Below are 26,673 nucleotides of genomic sequence, written 5' to 3'. Positions count from 1 at the left end.
TTTAATAATGAATTAGTAAATGTTGAAATTAATATGAAAGGGTTATTTCAGGCAAAAATGAAAATTATAAAATAAAAATTACTACTTCACACTGTACGTCAACAGTCACAACAGTCGCGCTCACAATAGACCCGGAAGAGACCTCAGAATCTCAGAATATCTCAATATATTGACACAAGTATCGTGATAATATCGTATCGTGAGGCCTATCCCTACTTATAACTGGTGTATGGTTAATTATCACTATAAATTGTGGTGTCCAAGCCTGCTATGTATCAATGTAGATTCATGTAATGTTAAGATGAGAACAAAACATGACAAGATATATTAAATAACTTACAGAGCTCTTTTGCAGGTTTTGATGACTGCTGATAATCTAATGAGACACTCGTCTGATTTCTTGAATTTCTGAAGCTCAAACTTCTCCAGCTCCTCCTCTGATGTCAACAACACAAAGACCAAAGCAGACCACTGGGCAGGTGAAAGATCAGCAGATGAGAGACTTCCTTTGCTAAGGTGGGTCTGAATGTCTTCCACCAGAGTTTGGTCGTTCAGTTCATTCAGACAGTAGAACAGATTGATGGATCTCTCTGGAGACAGATTAGACTCTAATTTCTGCTTGATGTACTGAACTATTTCCTCTTTGCTCTGCTCATTTCTATTTTTCTGTGTCAACAGACCCTGTAAGAGTTTCTGATTGGACTGGAGTGACAAACCAAGGAGGAATCGAAGAAAAAGATCCAGGTGTCCATTATCACTCTCTAGTGCCTTGTCCACTGCAGTCTTGAGCAAATCAATCATGTTTTTTTTGGATTGTTCAAGAAGGATCTGAAGGATTTTTTTGTTTTTCTGTTCTGTAGAGCCTTGATCAAACACATATTTATTTTTGATGTCTAGAAACTGATATGCATAAAGGGCTGCAATAAACTCTTGAATGCTCAAGTGAACGAAGCAGTACATGGTACCAAGAGTGATCCCTGTTTCCTCCTTAAAGATCTGGGTACACATGCCTGAGTACACTGATGCCTTATAGACGTCAATACCACAGGCTTCCAGATCTGTGTCATAGAAGATCACATTGTTTCTTTCCAGCTGAACAAATGCCAGTTTCCCCAGTGAAAAGATGGCATCTTTATCCCAGGAAACATCTGGTGTATGTTCTCCATCATACTTTCGTCTGCTCTGCTGGATCTGAAATCTGAGGAAGTGTGTGTACATTTGTGTCAGAGTCTAAGGAGTGTCTTCAGTATTTGACTCCTGCAGTGTTTTGGAGACATCATCAGCCTGATTGTTTTTCACAACATTATTTCTTTTCTCCTCTAAAATGTTCTGGAGAACAGTGGCTGAAATCCAGCAGAAGACTGGGATGTGGCACATGATAAAGAGACTCTTTGATTGTTTAACACGATCAATGATTTCTTTGGCCTGATTCTCATCCGTGAATCTTTTTCTGAAGTACTCCTCCTTTTGTGCATCATTGAATCCTCGTATCTCTGTCAGCCGGTCGATACAGTCAGGAGGAATCTTACTGGCAGCTGCTGGTCTGCTGGTGATCCAGATGAGAGCAGAAGGAAGCAGATTTCCCTTGATGAGGTTCGTCAGGAGAACATCCAGAGAGACTGGTGATGAAACATCAGACCATGTCTCATTATCCTTAAAGTTTAGAGGAAGACGACATTCATCCAATCCATCAAGAATGAACAAGACTTTGAATTGATTTCTTCTTGTAAGGTTCAGTCCTTTTGTCTCTGGGAAAAACTGAGTTATAAGGTCCATCAAACTTAGTTTTTCTTTCTCCATTAAGTTCATCTCTCTGAATGGAAGAGGAAATATGAAGCTGATATCTTGATTTTCTTTTCCTTCGGCCCAATCCAGAACAAACTTCTGCACAGAGACTGATTTTCCGATGCCAGCAACTCCTTTTGTCAGTACAGTTCTGATCTGCTTGTCTTGTTCAGGTGCTTCAAACAAATGTTTGCACTCAACCTGTATCTCCTGTGATTCATGACGTCTGGAAGTAACTTCAATCTGTCTCACCTCATGTTCAGTATTGACCTGTTCACTACAACCCTGAGTGATATAGAGATCTGTGTAGATGTTCTTCAGAAGTGTAGAGTCTCCTTGCTTTGCAATTCCTTCAAACACACATTGATACTTCTTCTTTAGGCTACACTTTAGCTGATGAATGAAGATCAGCTCATCTAAACAGAAACAAAAATACAGATATTGTTTAGTCTTATTTTCTCTTCTACATTTATAAGTGACAATCTAACAGATGATCACGAGTCTCTTACTTTCTAGAGCATCAGCAGCTTCATCTTGCTTCATCTCTCTCAGGAAGTAGAGCGTGAGATCAAGAGCTGCTTCTTTCATACTGCATTTGTTCTCAATAAAGTCCTTCACAAAGTATTGCTTGTCTTCTTTTTGTAATATTTTCTTAAACTTTTCCAGTTCTTTCTTTAGAAATTTCATTATTTTGCTCTCAAGATCCTACAAAGACAGACAAGAATGAATGAGAGAAAAAAATAATAATCTATATTCGGTCAAAAGTATTTATTCAGTAATTAAACATATTCATCAAAAATCAAGTTGAGACAAACAGTAATTTGTTGTCAATATGAATAAAAATAGGCTTTCATTCTTATTTTATGGGTTCTTAAAAAGAAAAAAAATTAAATAAAACTTCTGTTACACTCTTATTGATTATTATTATTAAATATTCTTGAAAACATGTTTTATTACCTGGAAGATCTGCAGGAGACTGTCTGTAAAATTACTGTGTTTCCTGTGAGACTGTAAATCTGGATCTAATGTTTCATACTGAAGCCTGAGAGTAAATAAAATAAATCAAAATACTGCATTTTTAGAAAAATAAATATGACCAAAATATCTTGTAAACATTTATAGCAAATAGAAAAACAATACTGTGAAAAATGTATGGACTGAACGTTTTATGATAATTATTCACTGACACACTTTCTGACACAGTCTATCTTTAAAGAAAAATAAGAAACACATCAAATACCGTTTGGTTCGTGATGTTGTTTCTTCACTGAAGTATGGTGGTTTACCCTTTGACCGGTCACTCTTCACAGACACAGAGCTGGACACATGTGAGTCTGATCTTACACTAATGACACAAAGAACAAAACACTTTACTACAGGAGCTCCTTCAGTCTCATTTAAAGAGCTTCACTGTTGAGGATGGTAATGAAGCACAGTATAGACATGCATTTGTCCATCTATGACTATGGATAGATGGAAAGACATATTCATGTTCGGCTGCATGATCTATTTTCCATGGTTAATTTATACCTCCTTGTGTCTGCTTGTGTGATTGTGTTACTGGAAAGTAGCTCCAGACTGAGTTCAATAAAGAGGAAATCAGTGGTTTATTGTTTTATTTCATTCATTTCTATCACAAGCATCTTAGTGGAGAAATAAGCCAACACAACATTATAATGTCAAAGATAATAAAAACCTTTTGGTTTATTGTATTTTATGTACAGTGTATTTAGGGTTTGCTTTCTCATCCAAACACACAGCGTCTCCACAACATGACGACAACACTACAACTCACTGAAGCCTCGTTTTCTCTTTGTGTAAACCTTTGAACAGCATTACGCTAATATTTCACATTATGATGCACAAATTTGTGAAATTAATATCTGGACTTCAGTAAAGACATTTTAATCATTTCTGGATCAGTGTCTCATTTCTGGATAAATCACTTTGCAGGAGACTGTGACCTTTGTAACTTTGAAGATCTTACACAAACAGATACATTACACACTAAAGGAAAATGAAAACATTCAAAAACATCTTATGACCCTTTAAATTAAGTGTGAAGTCAATTTTAATGTCCGACAGTAAATTTATGACCTAAAAACCCAAATCACTGATGTGGAATAATTTACTTAAGTCCATATCCAGTGCTGAAGAGTGACTGTAAATTGACTGTAAATTATTATGATTTTGATTTTCAATTCTCAGATATTTATCATCTATTTGGTTACTTTTTAAATATGTCTATGTTATTTTTTTATTAGGAAGTAACGAAGCTCTGAAGTTGTGCAAATAATTTCTAAACATAAAACAAAGGTGTTGTTTTTTTTTTTTTTTTTCAGCAATCCTCTGAAAGTGCATCAGTGTTTAAAATGATTGTCTGAAAACAGACTCAGTCTTACCTCTGTTTCTGTGAGAGACTCATCTTTCCTCTCTTCTCTGACAGACTGCAGCTAAACTGTCATTGATCAGCACTGGCTTGAGACAACAATCTGCTATTCAGTGTGAACCGGAGAAGAAGAGGTTAATGAGATCAAGAAATATGTTCAGTTAGCAGCAACAGCAACAAAAAGACTATATAAAATAAAGTGAGTTACAAACTAATGCACTGCCATGTAGAATAATCAGATGGTCTTCGTGAGAAATTGCTGGTTTAAAAACACTTTCGATTTCGCGTCACGAAAACAACAACATAAACCAGAAGCGGAAATACTGAAAAACCTTCAGAAACACATTAGTTTTCAATAAAACCCCTTTTTGAAAACATACTTGCAGTCTTGTGCACTAAGAAGAGATTTATAAGTATTTTTATGCTAAGCTTGTAAATGAAAAATGTTTTCTAGGTCATGGCATGGATCAAATCCAAAGAGCAACGCTTTCTCTTGCTATCTGTGTGTTTTCTGCAGTTACTTTCGTCTTCTTCTTCTTCGTGGGTTTTACTGGAGACTCTCGAGAGAGCTGAACAGTTACTGCCACCTGCTGTACTGGAGAGAGGATATTACACCGAATACATATAAACACTACATTATTATTTTCACTCTTCCTGGACTGTTATCTATCATATTAACTTCAAATGTCACACATGCAGAGATTTGTATTTATTTCTTACTTTAAATTATTTCAATTCATATCAGGGTACAGTATTAATACTTGTTCTACAGTTTCTGCTTCTTTATTGTGTATAGGTTCAATGTCCAACTAATCTTTGATTCCATCATTACTTTGTCCAGCTGAGGGTTGAAAAGAGAATCATCCCATATTAAAGACTAAAAAAGTAGTGTTCCGTATGAAAAAGAAAAAAGAAAAGACAATGATAAACAATAGGAATGTACAAATTCAGAAATAAATTGGTTAGAAGCAAATAACATGGTTTATCAGACTATAATGAAGTCTGCTTTATTGTCAATTCTTCACATGTACAGTACATAAATACAGAGAATTGAAATTGCATTACGTTCAGGCTCACAGTGCATACAGATAACACTAACAGTAGAACCTAAAAATACAGATAGATACAGATTCAATAAAATAATAAACACAAGCTGTTTTGTTCTTCAGTGTGTTTGGTTCTGCAGGGTTCTGGATCTCTCATGTTCTCTCTGTCTCTGCAGATTTATCTTCTTCATGATGATTTGATGCTTGTACTTATGGGCTGAAATAAAAAATAAATAAATAGATTATTATTTATCTTTTCTCCTATTAATATATAGGCACACACACACACACACACACACACACACACACACACACACACACACACACACACACACACACACACACACACACACACACACACACACACATATATATATATATATATATATATATATATATATATATATAACGTACAATTAAAAGACCCCAAATATTTAAAAAAAAATAAGCATTTAAAAATTGAAGGAAGCAATGAATTGAGTTTGACTTAATAAAGTGTTCTGGTTTTGTGTTTTATATGAAACACAGTTCATCACAGATTAATAAATAAATACTGTTGTGATAGCTGCAAATGTCACAATAGGCTTTAAACCAGGGGTGTCCAAACTACAGCCCGCTATCCCTCATGTGGTAGATATTTATATTTCAGTTCTGTAGTACATTATAAAACAGTGTGCAATAATATAGTGTGTTTAAATTATCATACTTAAAAATAGTATTAAATGAATGCAACTTTACTGGGACAAAAACCTCCCTTCACTTATACTGCTAACCAGGGTTCGAAATTAAAATTGTTTTCTAAAGTTACCAGCCAATCAGAATTTCCACTAGCCATTTTTATTTGTCCGTGAAAACAAGAGAAATTATGAGTGCCACTGAATGCATTTGATCATTTTATTAACATTGTTGGCATGAAAAACTATCTCACAATATTCAACATTTCTATAGAGCTTAGGAACTTTTCAAGCACTTGTTTAAAAATTCTACATATGTTTTTTTTCTCTCAAACATCAAGTTCCTCCTGCTGTGTGAAGTTCAGTCTTGAGAACTGTCCATTGATCAGGGATCAACTCCACATTCACTCCAGCAGACAGTAAAAGAGGTCAGAAGTGGCTGATGAAGAGTTGGTCTTTACATGTGAATTGCTAACCTGAACTGGTGTCTGTCTCTGGCCAGCACTGGAAACTGGTCAGCCGCATCTCCTGCAGGACACCACTGTTCACATCACTAAATCTAGCAGTGCTGAACTAGATGAGCTCATTCTTTGCCTTGTCATGCTGGTCAGCATCAGTAGGCTTCTGGAGGACTCCCTCATTGGTGTCTGTGTTCAGCTCTGCTCTCAGCTTAGGCCCAGGTCTACAGTTGTGCAGAGATAGATGGATGGGCATCTTTTTATTTATTTTTATTTATAGTGAGGTGAAAGCGCACCAACACAACCTGAAATCAAATCCTAAACTGTATGATGTATGACACATAGCTTGACTTGTACTTTTCTGTGACCTGTGACCCCTGAGTGTTTTGTGAGCGCAAAAACAGAACAGTTCCAAAGCTTCAAGTCATTGATGGACGCTCCGTTCGTTTCCATGGTTTCTCACACTGGTTTCATTGCAAACTGCGTGCAGCCAATGGGAGTATTTTTATTAACACCCACCAAAATGAATTTGAACCCGCATTTGGCATGTGTTAATTTTGAACCCTGATTGGGATCCACCTGAAGTTATGATGAAATCAGATACTGCTTCCAGACCTGAAGAGCTCTCCGGCTCCAGAACCATCGCTGATATTGCCTTGAGCAAACAACTTACTCACATTTATACTTTATTTAATACTTTCACAGTAATTGTAGAATATTTGTTCTGCTTACTTACTAATTGTAATAAATAAACGGACTTGTAGTAGTATATAACACACGTCTGCCTCCCTGGCATTGATTTACAGCTAAGAACAGACCACGGAGAAGTCTTCTGTGACCTGTTTTGTGAAGATGAACTCAGACGCTTATGAGACAGAGCAGATCTGACTTACTTTACCTCCCTGAGAATAAATAAAACAAGGTAGAAGCTGTAGGAAATTTAGCACAATATATATATCTTAAACATCTCTAGATAATACAGTTTTTTACCTTTTAAAGTTTAATGTTTGTTTTTAAGGCACTTAATTGGCTCGCCCAAACCTATATGATAACATTGTACGACCAAACTCAGTTCAAAGGTCACTGAGATCTAGGGTTGCCACCTTCAATACAGAAAAATAAGGGACGCCTGGGGGGACAAAAGGTCCGATGACGTGCCAGTGGTGGTAAATCACAACTTAAAACATGTTTTCATAAAAATATGAAGTGCTAATGAACTTCAGTAATTGTATAAGGTGGCGTGAACACAGACTTCGGATAAAAATATTTGTCATTGTTTGCAGACAGTAACACCATCTAAACAGTAAAACCACATAATAAATAACCGGTCTACAAACATTTCAAAATTCATGTAAAACACACATTTGTCTTTATTATTATTATTGTTAAGTTAATCTATTTTATATAGTTTATTGTTAATTCTACAGTAGCCTATTGATCAGTAGTTAGACAGTTTGAGTCTTTTCATTGTTTGACTGATGTAACTATATTTGTTATGGCAAAAACAGTGAGAAAAAAATGTAATCAAGTGATGGTTATTTGCTGATGTTAAAAATTGCATCATAAAACGATCTGATCAACTGATTTAATCTGGAGTTTTATTTATGATATTGATTTAGTATTAGTGTCTATAGCAAATGTGTTGCAATGCATACGACCTTGCAGATTTTTATCATATGGACTTTTGTCTGTTCTTTTACAATTACATTGTTCATGAACCACAGAAGGGTTAGACCCAGAATACATTGCAGCATGAAGCATGTCACCATTGTAGATATTCATACACTGAATCTTGATGTTCGTTTGACAAAGAAAAGTACTTTTATTTTTTAAGTCCTTGAAAATATCTGCTCTACATTCAGCTGGGTCTCAGACTGTTGACCCAATGAGTCACTTCTATAAATAACATGCAACTAACACCATACATTAGATTGGATGAAACCAGGGAACCAGAACACGTATGTGATGATGTCTTAATCATTAGCAAGCAACCAGCATCATCTAATCACGTTATCTTGCTTTTTTTGCCATAATAAAGATTACAGCAGCTGAAGAACAACACTAACAAGTCAAGAGTTAAATTGCACAACTAAAGCCAACACTTACCACCATTATGGTGACAGCAAACCAAACTATTACTTTTAAACAAACATCAAAACCTCTGCTTGAATCTTAATTAGATTATTATTATTATGAAGACCAACAGCAAAAACAACACTGTAAATCTGACTCACCAGAGACAGTAACAGAGACACTGAATCTGTACATGGTCTCTTTCCTACTTCTGATGGTTACGTCATACACTTCTGAGTCTGTGTTTCTGGTGTTTGTGATGATCAGATCCAGTCTGATGATCCAGCTTCAGTCTGTCTCTGAATCTCTCATCAAGAACATCACATGTGGAGAATCTTCCGGTGTCTTTATCAATTTCAGCTATAAGAGTCTCTGAGTGTCCACATGTCCAGAATACCTCATCATTTGTCTGTAGTTCAGTGTTAGTCTGTAGAGAGACTGAATCTCCCTCCATCACAGACACTGACTTCACTTCATCTGAATCAGAAACACACCTGAAGAACAAACACAAACAGAGTTTGTCACAGACTAAGGTGAAGGTTTACTGAAGTAAACTGTGTGAAATGTAAATCTTGGACCAATAATATCCAAACAACAACAAGAAAAAAACATTTGTGTTGATTTTGAATAAAACCCATTTGCCGACACAGGAACTGAAGTTGATTTGAGCTGAATTCATACACAGAAAACTCTTCAGATGAGAATCACGTCACGACTGAAACTAAAGCTGCTGCTGTTTGAGCTTCACTGTTTTTATAGAAAGGATATTTAGAAAAACAAACACACACATATTTGTTGTAAAATACTCATCTCAAACTCACCAAGCATATGCCACAAACACAACCAGAAGCAAACTGTGTCAAACATCTTGAGCGGTTTGAGTCCACAGATATGAAGAGACAAACTGGATCAGTAATGAGAGATGAGACAGATGAGCTGATGTGAGGCTGCTCTGTAGTAAAGTGAAGTCAAACTCTCCTGTCAGCTAAATAACCCTCGATTTATTCAGCATTGATGCACAAGATCATCAGCTCTTCTGAGCTTCCTGGAGATCAATGCTGTCATGTTCAACAGAAATAAGCTGAGCCAAATATAGATGTTAAAAATGTGTTAAAGCAGTGTTTGATCCTGAGATCCTGAGAGTGTTTGACCCTGGTTTCTCCTGTAACTGTCTTCAGTCGGTTTGTTCTTCGTGTCTGATCAAATAGTTTCTCCTCTCAGACTGATTTCACAGATTCTCCAACTGCTTTATGGATCCAGAACAGATCACTTGTTGTAACTGTGTGCTCTCTCATATTTTCATATGGCATTTTGTGTGGAGTGGAAGTAAAAATGTTTAGTTCATATAAGCAGAAGAAAAAAAGTAAGACTTTAAACTACTAAAAGATACACGGACCACATTCATCTAATAATATACATGCTGATGTCGAAGCTGTTTGTCAAGACAACAGATCAAACCACATTAGATATAAATATATCCCAACACAAAAGGTTCTTTGATCATGATAGATTTAGTGAATTACATGCATTTATCAGTGTTATACGACCTGATTCAGCGTGTGATGGACACACACACAAAGATGGACACACTCCAGACTTAATCATCAGTACGGGTCTAAACATTTCATCAGCTGTTATTAAAGACATAGCACTATCTGATCACTTCTGTATTTTCTTTGATATATTGATCTCTGCTACCACTGAATCTAGATCTGTCTCTGTCAGAAGGAGATGCATTAACGAGAACACAAGTGAACTATTTATGGAGGCGATATCTTTAACACCAAGCATTTCTGCAGACTCTGTTGATATTCTCCTTGATTCCTTCAACTCAAAAGTTATTGATGATATTGCTCCAATAATAGTCAGTAAGAAAACAAACAGACAGAAATCAGTTTGGAGAAGGTCAACAGCAGTTCAGACGATGAAAAGACAACGCAGAAAAGCCGAGCGGATGTGGAGGAAGACACAACTTGAAATTCACTATATATTGTTATTGTGTGAACGTGTGTGTGTTCTCGTCTGTGTGTTGAAACTACACTGGGCTTCATTGCTACATCAGTTTGTAGAGGCTTTTGTCAATCGAGTAGCAGTTATTGTGGACAGCTTTTAAATTCGCATTGAAAGAGCATTAAATCTCAAAGCTAGAGCACAGACATTTCCCCACTACAAACACCAGCACATCCTAAAGTATCTCATTGGCATCACACCACGAGGATCTCTCTCTTTCATGTGGGGAGGTCATGTCAGTGACAAACATGTGGCTGAGAATAATGGCCTTCTTAATAAACTATTACCTGGAGACTTGGTGTTGGCAGATGGTGGATGTGACAGAGACAGTGTTGGACTCGTGTGTGCAGAAGTGAAAATACCTGCATTCACCAGAGGACGCAGCTGGATGCAGAAGATGTGGAGGAAACACGGCAGATAGATCAGCTCAGGGTTCATGTGAAGAGGGTGATATACACGTGTATGTATGTGCATTTATATACATATACAGAAATGTACCTTAAATAAACTACTTTTATTTTGGATGCTAGTAATGGTTTTCACAGCCTTACATTAAATGTTGCCTATGCATGAACAGCATTATCATTGTTATGCATATTGCATACCACCTGTTACAACAATAAATGGCAAAATTGATCAATTCTGTATCTCATTATTTGTGCATCACACTGAGGTAAATGTGTACAGTTTACAGTGAGGTATATAAAACCAGGACCACAGGTAAGACAATAAGTTAAAAACTAAATAGAAAAACAAATCTGACCACAAAGCACTCCAGCGGGTGGAGAAAACTAAAACACCTCCACCCTGGTCAAAAAGACACAGCAGCACCTTTACTTCTTACGGAGCCTTAAACTGCTCAATGGATCACTGACACCCAGTTAACTTCCATCGAGAACATTTATCAGAAGCGCTGTCTGGGCAGGGCAAGGAACATGATCAAGGATGCCTCTCATCTTCACTATGAACTCTTCATCCTCCTTCCATCCGGCAGGAGTTACAGGAGCCTACGCTCTCGCACTAGTAGACTCAGAAGAGCTTCTTCCCCGAGACTGTGACACTTCTGAACTCCACAACACCAATCTAACCTGCACCTGCTCTTTTACTGCACTCCTCACAGTACTTCTGTACAGAGCACAGTAAACTATTTCTATAAAAAATATCATTGCATTACTGTTATTTTGCATAGAATACATTGTTTAACAATACGTTTGCACACTCAATCCAACTGTATTTATTACCACAGCTCTCACGTTGCTGCTGTTCATAATGTGTATATAATCCCTACATTGCTCTGTTCATAATGTGTATATAATCCTACACAATATATATAATATATATAATATAATCCCACAGTTACTTTGACAATGCAGTCTCTTCATTACCATAATAAAATACATAAACACTGTGCAGTTTAAATATATAGTAAAATCTGTGCCATTAAGTGTTATCACTGTACCAGTGTTGGTTTCAGTTTCGTTTTGTTTTAAATTAATTTTTTTTGGCTTGTCGTCTGTATTGCTATAACTTCTTATATTCTTAATTCTTGTTCTTTTCTAAATACTGTTAATTAAAATTATCTGTTGTGGAGTGAGGGAACTAAAATAGCCTAGCTATGTAAACTGTAATCCGGTACTGATTCCAAATTACATGACAAAAATTATAGTTAGTAACATAATCCATTACATTACACATTTTAGGTAATCTAATCAGACTACTTTAGATTACTTTTGAAGTAACTTGATTTAAATAAGATAATATTCTACCATATTGACATAAAAATATAAAGAGTAATATAAACATATATATATATAATTTCACAAAGCTTGTCAGAACATTCTGTTTTTGCTTCACATTGGGTTATTATTAAATCAAATTATGTGCATGATTATTATTATATAACTAAATGATCTGAAATCATATAAATTATATGTATATTAATTATATAACAAATTAAATAACTCTAATAACAGATTTAGGTTAAATAAAGATGTCAGTCTTTATTTTTTTCTTTTTAGGAAACAAATCAAAGAAAAAAAATAAACTAATTCTGTTTCTAATATTCTGTATGTTGCTCAAAAGCAAAATATATATTTTGTCAAGTTTTTTTTTTTTTTTTTTTTACTATTCTTTTAAAAATAACACATTTCAAAAAAAAAAAATACGAGTTCACATATCGTACCTAAACACGCGTGGAAAAAGTAATTAGAACTAGCTACTAAATTAGTTAAAAATGCCTATCCATATACAGCTACACAGCAAAAAGTCCAGTGTTAAATTAACTCTCACAGAGTTGATTTCAACACTTTTTCAGAGTTTATATAGCTCCACACTCTCCGGAGTTAAAATAACACTTTCAAAATAGTTAAATATTTAACACAATCCCTGAGTTACCAATTTGTCTCCAAAAAAGTGTTAAAATAACATTAAAAGGGATACAGAAAAACAACACTGTTCAGAGTTGCATGTTTTAGGTGGTTAAATCTGTACAGTCTCCAAAGATATACAAAATAGTGTTAAATAAACAACAGCACACAAAATATTTGCCAATGACTTGTTTATTTGTAATTCTCACCTCTTAAATATGAAATCAACTGTTGACTGTCTGGGTGCTCTATTTGACAAATAAATTAGCATTCTGTCAACATCATACTACTCTCAAATCTCCAACCCTGGGAGACTCATTTTACTTTCATCAATGTTATACACTGTTGTCTGCAGGAATGTGTAAAAAAGTTCAGAAGTGCACCATCATAGGACAAATTTAACTCAAAATGTGCCTTGAAAAGTTCATCAAATGCTCCAAGGGAGCGGTTTGCCTGGCATGGGATGAGATGCTTATCCAAGATGATGTAGAAGCACTCAGTCTTGCTTTTCTGGCGTCCAACAGCAAGGAGGTAGGGATGCTGATGCTGGATGTTGTTGAGGGGCTCCTCCAAACTGCAGCATGACTAAAGTTAAAAATGAACATTGAATATTAGACACAAACATAATGTCCAGTTAGAAAAAACAACAGTATAAAAGTGACTGTTCAAAGAAACTCAGCGGCTGGTGCAATATGAGAATGCATATGAATGATTTTAAATCTCCATGTTAGAGCAAACCAAAACACAATATTAAAATGTCAATACCTTAAGAAAGATTACAAGTCTTTCAGCAGCATCACATGGACTGTTTTTGGAGACTTCAATCCTTCTGGTGATGGTGGAAGGAGATGTATCAGTTAAAGAAGGGATGCCATTTCCCGGTCGTAAACTAGAGACGAAATTCACATGAAGAAAAAACTAAACAAAAAAACAACAACACATGAATTAATTAATTCTAAACCTTCTAATTAAATATTTTAAGTTGAAGAATAGAAAGCATTTTAAACATTCACCTGGTTCATGTAGTCTTTTTAAAGATTTTATGTAGTGCAAGTTATCAAAACAAAATATATTGTAACTGCCAATATAGCAGATGTGTAAAAACAAGCAAATCAAATACGACTTACTTGTCTCATGAAGGTCACTTCCTTCAGGACATTCTGCTGAGAGCAACAACTGACTCATCTCTGCTGTTGAAGTAAGTTGCTTGGTGTCTTTCATGACATTTGGCCTGAAGAATGTGTCCCTCTTCTGAAGCAGCCTGGAGGATGTCTCAGTGTCAAACAGGAGAGTGAAGTCTTGACCAACCTTTAAGAAGATATTAAACTATAAACAATGTTCTCAAATTGAATTCTTGTGAAAACATGTTATTCCTTTTGTATCTATGAATCATGGGAATGTGGAGAGGATATCAACACTAGAGCCTGGATCTTTAATAAGCTCTTGGCGATGCTGAAAGGTCTCTCTCATCTTTTGGAATATTAGGGAATTCTCTGTAGTGTGGCTGAGCAAAGACATGGCCTCTCTGCAAGAACTCCCATCAAGTTGCCCTTCAAAATTAGTAGCTTTTTGGCATTTTGGGCCTCCTGGAGAAACATCATGAGGGCTGTCTAGTGGCAAAGATCCTCGTCTCATCTTCCTGTGGACTGTTTTCATATGCCAAGCAATGTATCCTATGTTGCTTGCAGCATCATAAAAGTGTTCCTTAAAAGAATCACATTTCTATGTCAGATATCAATATCATAACATTGCAATTATAACATGAAAGGGCCATGCAGACGATGACTTACATAGCCTTTCTTGGAATATGGATCTTTGAGGGAACAGTATCACTATGCAAACAGCATACTGTTCTCTGATAGCTTAAGTAGGGAGTTGCCTAAGAGAAGATATCAAACTGGTCTTAATTTATACAATGGTCATGCAGCTAATTATTATTATTTTTTTTTTTTTATAAAAAGTTAATAATAATAAATTTAAATAAAAAATGACCTTGGTGATTCATTAATTAACACCGACTCAAAGGAGTTAATTTTTTTTTTATATATTTTGGATAATTTTCATTTCTGGGTGAACAGAACCTTTAGGACACAAAAGGACATAAAAAGCTTTGTTCTAACCTGTTTTGCAGACAGTGCAGATGTGTCCTCTTTTCTTTGTCTCTTGTTAGGGACCTCATGAAAGATTACAGTCGATGCACTTGAACTGTTGCTTTTGTCAGACTTCTCAGATATGGAAGACAAAGAGTCTGAAAATTCTAAATAAAGTATTCAAATATTACAAATATTGTGATGACCAGCACAAGAATCAGAAATAGCCAATTTATCATATTTATCCAGAGTTGCTTGATAACACAACATAAACATTCAATAAAGCTCACCATCATTTGAGCAAACAGTCAGCACCACATTGCCTTGTCCAATGAGGTCGCTGAATATTTCTGCATCGACTTCTGTCCCTGTTGCATCCTTGTATGTAACTTTTGCATTAGGTGGCAAGCAAAATTTCTCAATGACTGAAAAAAGAAGAAAAAATTATTTAAGTTGAAGCCCTTTCTTGCTTCACAACAAATGTCTGATCCGAAAACTTTTTTTTTTATGATGCAAGCAAAATGTAAATATGAATAATTTTTATTTTATCAATACATCCCCTTCTACAGAAAATTATGTGATAAAGGCAAATACAGAAATGAGGCAACAACACAATAAACAGAATTTATCAGATTTTAATCAAATTCTTAGTTATTTTAAAGGAGTAAGAAAAAAAAACAACCTTTGATGTGAAATTGCATAAAGTTAAACCTCTCTTAAATGCAGTCCAGCTTCACATACTTCTGCTGTTCGTACTGTTCGTACAGTAACTTAGCTAGCTAACGAAGCTAATCACGTCGACGATGGCAATAAAGAGGCTTTGTAAAAGATCGCTCGTTTTATTAATTCGGTAAAGCATATTTATTAGAGACCAAGCTGTTAAATCGAAAAGCTCGAGCGTAAACCGCTGCCACGATGTACGTGAACTTGAAATGTGGAAGCGAATGCACACACACAGCCTAATATACGTTTATGCACAGTGCTCCATAGCAAGTTATGCTGTACATTCTCTACTGAATAAGCACCAATCATAAATGTAAAAGTATGATTAAATTTATCTTACCTTTCAAAGCCACACGAGGATAATGGCAACGTCTTCATGGATTTCACCAGCAACGATTGGAAATGCGTGGGCGGAGTCTAATTACGTCTCTGTGGAGTTTGTTTAACACTGATGATCAACTCTGTGAAATAACTCCAACACCAAACACCATTTTACTCTGAATGTGTTAAAATTACTCTTTGGGTGTTGAAATAAACTCCAATTTTTGCTGTGTATGATTCGCGATCTCCAAACTGACTCAAATGATTCGCGAACACGCTTTGAACTCCCGAACCGACTCAAATGATTCACGAAACCGCTCCGAACTCCCGAACTGATTCAAATGATTCGCGAAGCCGCTTCGAACTCCCGAACTGACTCAAATGATTCGCGATCCCGCTACGAACTCCCGAACTGATTCAAATGATTCGCGATCCCGCTACGAACTCCCGAACTGATTCAAATGATTCGCGATCCCCAAACTGACTCAAATGATTCGCGAACCCGCTTTGAACTCCCAAACTGACTCAAATGATCCGCGAACTCGCTCCAAACTCCCGAACTGACTCATGATTCTCAATCATTTCAGAGCTGTAACAACAATACTGTGAAACCGTGATATGTTTGCGTAAGGTTATCATACCATCAAAATCTCATACCTGCCCATGCCTAATAAATATATATATTCCATTTGTTGTTATTAACATGAAGTGCATTAAACATTACATCAAGGTTTCCCAAACTAGGGTTTGTGACTTTAATAAAAAGCTAATTAATTAAATCATAAAAAAGGATACATTAAAATAAATAATTCTAAAACCAATCAAAATAAAATCTTACTAAAAAAGTTTAACATTTCATTTGTTTACCTGCATGTCATGTGGCCATAACCAACATCAGAGAATCATGAACATGGAAATGTGATAATTATTAAAATATATATATTTTAAATCTCAGGGGTACTTCAAGTAAATATATTTGGTGAAAGAGGATCAGATGACAAAAGTTTGTAAATTTGTGTGTTTTAATGTGTTTGAAAGACAAACTCCTTCCAAATACACAATAATACATGGTTAAAAAATCAACAGAGTGATGATTCAAATAAAACTCAATGTGTTCATCAGTAGTTGATGCAATGTTGAAACACTTCTTAAACCTGAAATTATTTGTATAAATCAATCTTCAAATGCTGTCACTGACAATGCAACGCTGCAATTTGTAAATAATGGAATAACTATTAGGGATTTCACTGTTATCATATTTTTCTTTGTTTCAGTAGTTTTCATATTATAGACAGACTGAGTGCATAAGTCTTTGGTGTTATTTTATATAATAAAAAGTCTAATAAATCAGCACATTACATGAGATTAAATAAACCATGTGTATGAGTCCACATTCTGTTGCTTTGTGTTTACTGGTGAAAGAGCAATACCTGAAACACAAAAGTACATTTCTCAAATAACAACAAACATTACGATTATAATTTAGAGCAAAAATAATTCTGATCGGTTTAGCCATTATACAACCTGACTAAAATGCTCATACATTTCATTGTCTTAAACTTGACTAAACAAAAACAGGACAGGGTTGACTAAATATGATGAGTAAAATGTACATTTGAGTAAAACTAAGACTGAATTAAAAAATGGCTGCCAAACTTAATACTGCTGTGCGGTTAATTAATAATAATCTTACTGCTAAAATGTCAAGTTTTCATTGACTAAAACTAGACTAAAATGTTGAGACTTTCAGTCGACTAAAACTAAACAGGATAAGGTTGACTAAATATGATAAAAACTAACAAGGACATTTAACTGGTTCCTACATTATATTTCTCTACACTTCTTCTAATCTCACACACTATTTAGGATGATAGTATGAACATTGAGACACAGGGCATGTCTTTATAAATGGAGAACTGAATCATTGACTCAAATGATTCAAAATTCACAAACACGAATCCTTCAGTAACGAAACACTGCTGTGCGTTGCTCAGAGAAGCGTTTGGAAGCATTTTCATTAACCAAATGGAGCAAAAACAGTCAACTTTGACAATATATCAAATATAAAACTAAAATGTATATGAACTACTCGTTTTAACACTTAAAAATGTCAAATTTTCAATTGTGGTTTCCAGGGAAAACTTCACTCTATAATTTAACAAATTTGCAAGGTAAAAATAAAGCACCACTGAATTGAGTTGAACTGAATGTTTTAGTTTTGTGTTTTATATGAAACATGGTTTATCACAGACTAATGAATAAATGCTGTTGTGATAGTTTCATCTTGTAATGTCACAATAACTGATAACCGTGTTGTTTTCTGATCTTGACAGCAATAAAATGATCTTAATGTGTCAATGAACAGATCTGAAGTCATCAGTATAATGAATGAGGTGAAAACAGGATCTATTATCATGAAATAAAGAGGATTTTGATCAGCTGATAATATTGATGAGTCTCAGACTATAAACACTCATTAAACAAGACATTCAGGATCAGCAGCAGATCAGCTCACTTTATTCTGACTGTTTGCTGATAGAAACACATCTTTATCAAACATTGTGACTTGTCCTTATCAATCTGAACACATTTCTATGTTATTTAGCGCGTTCATAACATCAGAGTATTTCCACATCTTACAGTTTACTATGTAAAGAGTTTGCTCGAAACAAAAGGTGTAAAGAGGATTTTACAACTGCGTGAAGATAACGAACTACTCACCTCAGAAAACCGAAAAAGAAAATGTCTGTCTTTATCATTTGAATCATTTCTCTTCTTTCCTCCTCATATTTCCTCCTCTTCAATAAAACACGTAACACTGGCTCCGTTTCCTCACAGTTTTCACACAAACCTGTTGATGTTTGTCTGTTTTGAACAGTGTCTGATTCAGTCCAGTGTGTCCTATTCTAAGAGTGAACAAAACCCAAAACCTTTTATATAATTATAAATGATTATAAAAATACATTTTATACACCATAATTTTCGTTTCTATAAAAAAAAAAAAAACACTTTTGTGGGTGCACAAACAAACTGAAGAATTAAACTGTTAGTAATGCAGGACTGTAAATAGCCATTTATGAAGTGATTTTGGATCATTACTGCTGAATAAAATATTGAAAAATGTTAAAGTCAGCTGTTAAAGAATGCAATAAATGCACCATTAATAATCAGTGGATTACCAGCAGTAGTTTTATCATCAGTATCAGATTAATAGAAGTATTATCAGTATGAGTTAAGGTAATCATTCAACACACACACACACACACACACACACACATACACACACACACACACACACACACTGTAAAGTCCACAGCAGCACGCAGGGGCGATTCTAAGATTTTCATTTTAGGGGGGCTCAGCCCCCAATAAGGGTATGATTAAAAAATATTATTTGACTATTAGGGTAGGGTTGTATACTACTAACGTTATTGCAATCCACTATTCCATTGTATTCCCTGTATTTCATATATGGGAGTAGGAGTACTGACTGAGCCATAAACAACACTGTAAAAAAAACTAATACAGTTTTTTAGATGTGACCAGTCACTGGAAAATTTTGAATTGGGAATGTAGATTTATTTATTTTTTTTACAATAAAGACTAACTGATTCAGTATTAGGACATTCATGTTTATCCTTTGATGATACCACTGCTTTTTCTTATGAAATGTACGTGGAAATCGGCAGAATATTAAAACAACATAAGGGTTTAATGACTGCAATGAATCTTGGGGACACAGTGGTATTGTGTGTGTGTGTGTGTGTGTGAGGCTGTCTGTTCTATTCTCACCTGACTGTTGCTCATTTGCAGACCTACTCCCGCACGACAAAAAAATGTTGTATATCCATCTACAATGAAATATAAATTATTATTTTTTATTATTATTATTATAAATTTTTAGCTTTTTAGCCTTTATAATCAACAATATGGTTGGTTATACATCAAGTCAGGCCCTGAAAATGTATTTCATTTCAAATCATTTAACTAACCAGCTAATATTCATTAAGAATATAGACAAAACAAGTATTAATGTAATTGTCTATTGGCAATATGTTTAATCTGTTCTATATTTATTTCAATTTATTAAAAATAACACCATTATCAATTTGCCACTTCTATAACTCAATTACTTAAAAAAAAAAAAAAAAAAAAAATCACAGATCCCTTTACTCTTACTCTAATATATGTATCATGATACACTAATGATTAATTATTACTTAATACAAAATTATATTTAATAATAGAAAACAAAATCTCTCCACATGATGTTTCTCTCTCTGTGCCATTTAGTGCTTTCAGACAATGATGTGTGTCGTTAATAATTTATTTTGCATGGCTGCATAATGTAATGCCGAAATACACAATAATATGTTTTCAATTTTAAAAAGTAAATTAAAATAAATCATGATCGTTTTCTAAAGTATGTTTTCATGGGTGTTAATCGCTTCATTTTTGTTGGAAGAAAAAACAACTGTCACACTGTGATAAAGGCTGAAGGTGAACGCAGCGAAGACGTATTGGTATTGGATGCGAGAACACACACACGCACACACACACACACACACGCGCGCGCGCACGCACACGCACACACACACACACACCTTGTACTCTCTGATGTTCGCTCTGCTCGGCGCCACTGTGGATTGAAAAACGCGCTGAATCCATGCAGACTCAGATAAGGGGAGGAGCCGGAACTTGATGCAGCTTGCCACCGTTTCAAATGAGTTTTTAAAGGGGACTGAAGCGATCCCTAATTAATTAATCAAATAATTTTTTAGGGGGGCTGGGCATAAGTTTAGGGGGGCTGAAGCCCCCCTAAAAAGGGCCTAGCGACGCCCCTGGTTGACTGCTAGCAAAACATACCTGGCAAGTTCTTCTGAATGTGAAAGAGGCTTCTCTGTCCTCAATGCAACTGCCACAGATGCAAGGAATGGCCTTCAGGTCAGGAGCCTCTCTGCAGTACTTTTCATTGACATTAATGGCCCCCCTCTCAAGATGTTTGACGCTTACCCGTATATTCAGTCTTGGCTTAGGGAGAAGAGCTTTGACAAAATTCGAACACTGTATAAGTCCTAATATTAACATTATGCTGTATTAATAAAATAAGGGATAACTTATGACTTAAATCCCGTTTATTATAACCCTGCTATCAGATGCTTCATTAGTGGCCGGGTTTCTCGACAGCGATTGATCTTAGAGTTTAAGAGCGTTTTCTGAGAGTCATTTTACGATCGTTCGTTACTGATTCACGTGTGTTTCTCAGAAATGCACTTAACACAATCTCAGTATCTGTGCTTTAAGAGCTGCTTAGAGTCGCTGTCCGTTTGTCAAGTGCTGTAATCTCATCTTATAGAGTGACTCGTGATTGTAGCACACGCTCGTTTACTGAAATGTTCATCTAATGCTGTGTTCAGACTCTGTCAGCAGATTGTCATTTGACTGACAGCTTCTGATCAATGTGGAAGCAGGCAAATATCTCCAAATGAAAGAAAACTCGGGTTTATCTTGGCAACAATACCCTTCACAAGGTGTTCAGATGAAGAAAAAAAGAGGATAAAACTCCAGAAGAAGGACACAGATTCAGTTCACATTAAGAGGAGCATCCAGCAGTTCCAGCTGATAAAAAAAGATAAAAAAAGTGGTAAATGTAACTTGTTTGTATCTGTAGACACGCTTTGATAGATGTGTGTGGGATTAATGGGAGGATTATATCTTAAGGTTACTGAAATATTTCAGAAAACATATTGTAAAGTCATCAAAGACATGAGAAGACATTTACAATTACCCATAGAAGGTAACTCAAACAATACACCTACATTTGTTGCAAATATTTTATGTATTTATTTTTGATCGCTCCCTCTTATAGATATGAAGATTAGTAAAATATACATTTATACAATGGCCATGTCTCTTTTCAAATAAGAATCGTTTTATAAATATTATTCCATTTAATACATTAAAAACATTAATATTTTATATTCACTTTCCTTCAACTGGGCATATATTCATTCATAGTTGGCATTTTTCAATATCATTAGGATATAAAAAATATTAATGGTAGTATGTATTTTTGAGATAGTAATATAATATTATTATAATATATTTTGGAGATTAATATTTCTATGCATTTTTACTAAAATTGAAGTGTTTACCATTTCCACAGTCTTTAAATTGTGATCTAAAAGAGTTTGTTGTGTGATTTCCTCTAGTGGACAACATTAGTATTACAGCCTTCATCTCTGTTAGCTCCCTGAGCAGCAGAAATTCATCAAACTTGACTTATTTACTCAGAATGTCTTGTCCATGTGTATGAATTTCTGACAAATGATGGATCCAAACACTGAAACTGATCTCCCTTCATAACTTAAAACTGGTCATGTTTAATTGTTTCAGTTGAAATTGAGATTTTGTGATCACTACATCATGTTTGTTTTCCTCCTTCAGTCTCTAGGTCTGTGATACCATACTCTCACACACCATGGAGCAGTTCTCCTTCACAAACACTTTGTTAGTGTCACTGTGCTTCAAGCAGACAGGTTTGAACAGGACACAATGGTGTTTCCTGAAGATGCACTGAGCAGGACTTTGAAGGTCTATCCAGAGCTCAGTGAGAGTAAGCTGAAGACAGAGCTTAGTCTCATCTACTGCAAGGAAGAGTTCAGAAGCTCTCGTGCTGGCTCTCTAAGTCTTTTTGCTTCCTCTGATACATTATCATCACTATGAACTCTGACAAACACTTTAGCCAACATTTCAGCTTTTTCATTGTCGGTTGACACGTGCGCCTTGCGCTCGCGAGAGAATTTGGGCATACGTCAGCATGACATCAGAGCAAGGCGGACGTAACTCGGACACTTTTCTAACCGGCATGCATCTCGCGCTGATCACCGGTGATCGGTTCTGCACAGATTTTGCTCATCTCAAACAAGCCTAATATTTGATTGGTGACTGCGGACGCGGGCGGTAAGATATTATTGTGTGCGGGTTGCGGCAAAATAAAGTTATTTGCGGGACTCCCGCAAAGTGGAAATATCTAGCAAAATAAAATTACTAAAAACAGATAAACCTTTATAATAGACTAAAATAAAATAAAATAGACTTTGCGGAATGGGAGGATGCTGATGAAACCATGGACAGCGACGTGTAATTCCATTCCGAAATAGCGAGAGATCCAGTGGTGGAAAAGGCGATGTCAAGAGTTTCCGAGATTTAGCAAAGTAACACGCCATGTTCATTCCAGCTCCCAGCGCACCATTGGAGAGGGCTTTCAGTAATTGGGTCGCATGAGTGCTCAGAGACGGATTAATTTGAAGCCCTCATCAATGAACGACATGCTATTCCTGCACGGACTACATTAGTCGTAGTCTACAATTTTTCTTTATTCCGTTTATTTTTAATGATTTATTTATTTTGCTAAATATTTAAAATTGGTCTATTTTGTTATTGAGGAAAAAAAGATTTTTTGTTTGTTTAATGCTTGAGGAAAAGAAGCCATTCTTAAGCAGTATAGGCTAATATGCGATGCATTTAAAAAATAATAATAATACTTTACCCGCGGTATTTTGCAGGCGGTAGCGGGACGAAACTTGATCGTTCGCGCGCGGGAGCGGGAGAAAATAACATATTTTTGCGGGAGCGGGACAGAAAAATCCATCCCGCGCGGTCTCTACACTCAAGCCTCAGCCTTAGCCTTTTCCTGCCCAACCGAGGACCGCAGATCTCCTTTGATTATTCCCAACTTTGAAAAGCTCCGCTCGCCGGAGGCATTGGACACCATCATGCACAGATAGATGCGCTAACCAATTTCGACATAAACGTCTGAGAAAGATTTAACGATGACAAAAACTCGTACAAGCTCTGCTGATTCGTCACAGTTACGGGTTTCTGAGTCCAGCAAACTCACATCAGCTGATTTTGACGGATTAATAATCAGTTAATATTACAGTCAATATTTAAAAAAGTTTTCCTGCATTCATAATATATATATATATATATATATATATATATATATATATATATATATATATATATATATATATATATATATATATATATATATAGCCTAGAGAGAGACATAACATTTGAAAATCACTTTATTAATAAAATAACATTTGGGATTTATCTGCATACATATTTACAAACCCAAAGAAGGTTTTTTTTAATACAATGTGTAAAAAAAATTAAAAAAAAAAAAATTAACCATCCTCCATTAGACAATTCCACATATATTTTTATTCATAAACATTAGATAATAGCCGAGAGAGAGAGAGAGACTTGTATATAAGTTTTTTAGAGAAAAAAAAAAAAATTCATTCAGAAATAGACATAATGCAGACACAAAATGTTTACAAACATTACGCTATTTTTATAATCATTTGTTATTCAAATACATGGCGAATACAGAAACTTTGATTTTGTGTCGAATGAGAAACCCAACGTTTGTTTCAGTTTCGTTTTAGTCTAAATTAATTAGTTTTGGTTTGTCGTTAATATTGCTATAGCTTATTATATTTTTAATTCTTGTTCTTTTCTAAATACTGTTAATTGCAATTATTTTGTTGTGGAGTGAGGGGAACTAAAATAGCCTAGAGGAGCTTCACAAATTTCCCAGAAGCTGAACAGTTTTCATTTGAAATTAACCTCAAAATAATTACTGAATTAAATTTGGAGTCCGAATGTCGGACGCATATACAGCGTTACTTATTATACATTTACTATTATTCTATATTCTTTATATTAAATAACATTTTAGCATTCAGATACGTCGGGAACATGGAAACATTTGGATTCGTGTTGAATGAGAGAGGTAGGCGTCAGCTTCAGCTTACATTAATTTGTTTTTGGATTGAGGTTTATATAGCCTAAACTTTAGAGGATTTGATTTGAAGTGAAACTAATAACTGTTTTTATAATGTTTTTAAACATTTTGCTTTAGACTACAGGCATTTTAGCCTTCATTATTTCGGAAAGTTAGGCCAAGGTTTTTTTTATTTTATTTTTTTTTTACTCTCAAAACGCAATCTTATACAAGTGTTTTTTTTTTTTTTTTAACAATGCAGCAAACATTTTTAAATATCTTAAAAATACTTTTAAAGTGTTGATAGATTTTCTTTTTTTTTTTTTTTTTTTTTTTTAAGTAGGCCAAGTTTACATTTGGACAAAATCTCTATTAAGATCTGTATTTTTTCCTTTTTTTCGAATAAGGAAAAGTCTATACTTTATTATTATTATTAAATTATTATTATTAGGCAAATCATAGGCAAATAGTATTGTTTTAAAATTAACGTCATTAACCGGTATTTCTTCCTCCCGAACCGGTTTCGGAATGGTAATAATATCAGAGGAACACAGAACAGAAACGTTAAAATATCGATTCTCCCATTCACCCATTTTTTTTTTTTTTTTTTCGTTTTCAAGCCCTGGAAAAAATAGAAAGAATTTGATACGATTACGATGCTGATGACCATTAATCAATTTCGATCTCTTGATTCACTATCAATTCACATGAATAGGCCTACTCTACTTTTCTTGGGTTAAATTCAGTATTTTTATTGCATTAATATTCACTTGTGTGCTTATACTAGTATCTTTTTAAAATTTATAATTTTAAACTAAATATTTATTCAAATGCAAAACCTAAAAATAAGTAAGCAGTTGCATAGATACGGTACATAGATGTATATTTATTAGAGTGGGTAAACAAATGCCACAAAATGACTTTAATTTGCCTCTTTGCATTGCATTTAAAACCCTTTTCTCAATTTAACCTTAAATACTACACTAATTTTATTAGGCTATGCATAATAACGGAAAATAGGATACAATTCATTACAAAAATGGTTGATCTGCATGTTTGTCTGTATGTCTCACGCACAATTTGTGAGAATTAGCAACCCTGCTTTGTCATCTTTGATCCAAAAAAAAGCCTTCAACTGATTAACATTTTTATCAGTAATAATGTCCTTAATTAAATTAACACTGTTTATGAGCAGTTATGGCTATAGATTTAAAATTATTTGTTTAATTTAGAATTGATGCAACGCTAGCATTTTTCTCAGAATTACGTTAGATGGCTAATTACAACTAACAATCCGATAGTGAGCTAGCATCATAAGATAAAAAACAACAACTATTGACAGACCAAGATTATAATAAAAGTGACTGTCCGATTCTAGGATAAACACTTATTCAGTAGCAGTAAATTAGGTGTACTAAACAATCATAAAACAAAGAAATATTATCTTACCGTCATCGTGAGGTAAAATAATGAGGAAGGATCACTCTCTCAGCCAATCACACAGCGACGTCGCTCCCGCAGTCTGTAAATTCCTTCAGAAAACAGCGTGTGGCGCACTTGAGCGTATTTTCAGACGCACATCTAATTTGAAGGAGCTTTTTATGGGAGCGGCAGCGCAATACTTTGATAAAAATAAATAAATAGGGCTATGTCAAATATTGTTTCTATTTTAGTTTTAATGAAAAACCAGCCCCCCCAAAGTCATTTTTTGGGCCTTATGGGGGGGGGGGTCCTGGACACCCTCAGCCCCCCTCAATTCAAACACTGGACTTATATCTATCTGCACAGAATCCACTGAACGCAGAAGTGAATGTGTCTGTGTGTCTCTGAATGAACTCCTTTTGTGGAAGCGTTCTTCAACACAACAACGAGCAGAAACACGACAACTAAACTCTAAACATTCACAGCTTTTTATTATAATAGTGTCCTCATTATAATGTT

At 35.0% G+C, this 26,673-nt stretch overlaps 1 protein-coding gene and 2 long non-coding RNA genes across 3 annotated transcripts in view; 1 reads left to right on the top strand and 2 right to left on the bottom strand.

Moving 5' to 3' along the window:
* The window catches only part of LOC127987779 (uncharacterized), a 188,456-nt gene extending 187,620 nt beyond the window's left edge, over positions 1 to 836 (top strand). Inside the window, exon 3 of the long non-coding RNA XR_008161379.1 lies at positions 745 to 836. This is a non-coding gene — a long non-coding RNA (uncharacterized LOC127987779). The remainder of the gene's footprint in view (positions 1 to 744) is intronic.
* Positions 1 to 26,673, bottom strand: part of LOC127987694 (uncharacterized) — a 2,462,016-nt gene that overhangs the window by 1,462,300 nt on the left and 973,043 nt on the right. The gene's annotated exons all lie outside the window — the stretch shown is intronic.
* On the bottom strand, positions 13,567 to 16,675 carry LOC127987790 (uncharacterized). The gene is made up of 6 exons (XR_008161395.1): positions 15,955 to 16,675; positions 15,182 to 15,316; positions 14,922 to 15,058; positions 14,592 to 14,680; positions 13,929 to 14,505; positions 13,567 to 13,719 (listed from the first exon to the last, which is right to left on the bottom strand). It is a non-coding gene; the product is annotated as an uncharacterized LOC127987790 (long non-coding RNA).

Source organism: Carassius gibelio, chromosome B22, assembly GCF_023724105.1.
Source record: "Carassius gibelio isolate Cgi1373 ecotype wild population from Czech Republic chromosome B22, carGib1.2-hapl.c, whole genome shotgun sequence".
NCBI lineage: Eukaryota > Metazoa > Chordata > Actinopteri > Cypriniformes > Cyprinidae > Carassius > Carassius gibelio.
This window is presented reverse-complemented; position numbering and strand designations above follow the sequence as displayed.